Here is a 316-nt window from a genome sequence, read left to right on the forward strand (position 1 = left end):
GCGACCACCAAAACCACAACACACTCATATTGCTGCCAAACACACACACACACACACACACACACACACACACACACACACACATACCCCTTCATCCTTTTGCTCTCTCCCTCACAATCAATTTTACCAATCAGCTGATCTCTCTCTCTCTCTCTCTTTCTCACACATCCACCAGGTTCCCCTCTCCCCCTTCTCCCGCCCTCACCAAACCCCCCCCCATCATCAGCTGCTATGTAAGGTTGAAATCCATCATTGTGTGTAAAGAAGGTGCTCATGCACGCTGCACAGCCATTACCATACACACACACTTAGTGGG

Source organism: Seriola lalandi, unplaced genomic scaffold (assembly GCF_002814215.2).
Source record: "Seriola lalandi dorsalis isolate HSWRI2012SDOR001 ecotype SW California unplaced genomic scaffold, Sedor1 jcf7180002054656, whole genome shotgun sequence".
Classification (NCBI taxonomy): Eukaryota; Metazoa; Chordata; class Actinopteri; order Carangiformes; family Carangidae; genus Seriola; species Seriola lalandi.